The sequence below is a fragment of the Sminthopsis crassicaudata genome, chromosome 3 (assembly GCF_048593235.1).
Source record: "Sminthopsis crassicaudata isolate SCR6 chromosome 3, ASM4859323v1, whole genome shotgun sequence".
NCBI classification, from domain to species: domain Eukaryota; kingdom Metazoa; phylum Chordata; class Mammalia; order Dasyuromorphia; family Dasyuridae; genus Sminthopsis; species Sminthopsis crassicaudata.
The window spans coordinates 600,012,069-600,013,744 of record NC_133619.1 but is presented as its reverse complement, the minus strand read 5'-3'; positions in this window follow the sequence as shown (position 1 = coordinate 600,013,744).

Below are 1,676 nucleotides of genomic sequence, written 5' to 3'. Positions count from 1 at the left end.
CATCCTGTTCTAGCCAGGGAAGAGAAGGCCCACCCTCCAGCTGGTTCTACCACCACTGGGCCCACACCCATCCATCATATCCCAGGGCCACAGAGGAGCAAACCAGTGATTAGTGAGTGTGATCACACACCCCTTATGTTTTTCTCCAGAGAGCTCAAAGCACATTAACTAATTTGTTTCCCCGGGTTCTACAGGAGGTTCGAAAAAGAAAGGGGATAGTAAGATTTGGGGAAAAGGGGAGCTGGCAAGGACACAAGTGACCCCAACCCAGCTCCAAAATCAAGCAGTTAGGGTACAGGCAATGAACAAGACAACCTTCCTAATTGAGGAAGGAAGTTAAAGAGTATGGATGGAGCCCCGTATGTCAGTCCAGAATAATGGCAAGAAATTGTTAATTCTATTTCCTGGCACCAAAAAAAAAGCTTTCAATTCATTCATATTTGGAGAAAACATCCCTCTAAGTGAAGTATATCAGCCTTGTCATGGGCAGATGAGACTCTCTGAGGAGGGGAGCATCCAGTTAAATTTAGGCTGTGAATCACCTCTTTGCCTCCAAATTATTAAAAACAAAGGCCCTGACAGGGAGGAAGACACCCCCCTCCCCATGGCTTTGAGTGCCTATCTCTGCTCCCAAATACTAATCCTTGTCTCTAGTCAGTGCTCAGCAAATGTTGGATTATTTAAAGGAGCAGTAGGAAAAGTCCAGGGGTTCTCTTGAAGAAGAGGGACTGGCAAATGCAAACCAGAAGAAGATAAGAATTACTTCTCTCCAAGATGGATCCTTCTCTTTCATATATCACGAAGAGCAAACTTCTCCTTTAAATCCTTTATATAATCAATAATTTAATCACTTTCGCATAAATCCAGGGGCTACTGCCTTCTCCCGAGTAACCCGTATATCTCTTGTTTGCACACACCTGTTTGCATGCTGTCCCCCCCCCATTAAACTCCAAGCTCCCTAAGAGCAGGACCAATTTTTTCTTGCCTTTCTTTGTAGCACAGTACCTAGCATATATAATAAGTGTTCAATAATGTGAAAAGACTGTATTTATTTTATATTTCCTTATAGGTGTATAGATTGTTTTCCTGAATAAAATGTAAACTTTTGAGACCAGAGATTTTTATAATTTTGTGTTTTGAATCTCCAGTGCTTGCTATATACTGCTATTCATGGTGACCCCATTAGGTGTTTTCTTGGCAAAAATACTGGAGTGTTTTCCCGTTTCTTTCACTAGCTTATTTGAAAGGTGAGGAAACTGAGTCAAAATAGGATTAAACGACCTGTCCAGTATCTGAGTAGTAAGTATCTGGTCATACTAGAACTCAGGAATGGGAGTTTTTCTGATCCAGGCTCAGCACTTTATATACTGAGGAGCCACAGCTGTCCCAATGACTAATAGCATCTTTCAGAAGACTTTTGATAGGGTAGGTCAAGAAGGATAAAAGCAGGGACAGCTACATGGCTTAGTGGATAGAGCACCTGCCCTGAAGTCAGGAGGACCTGAGTTCAAATCTGTCCTCAGACACTCAACACTTCCTAGTTGTGTGATCCTGGGCAAGTCACTTGACTCCAATCACCTCACCCCCCCCCAAAAAAAAAAAAAAGAATAGAAGAAATGGCAGGATGAGGGTGAAGGATTTCCTACCTTCTAGATCTTGGAATCCTCTGACGAGGA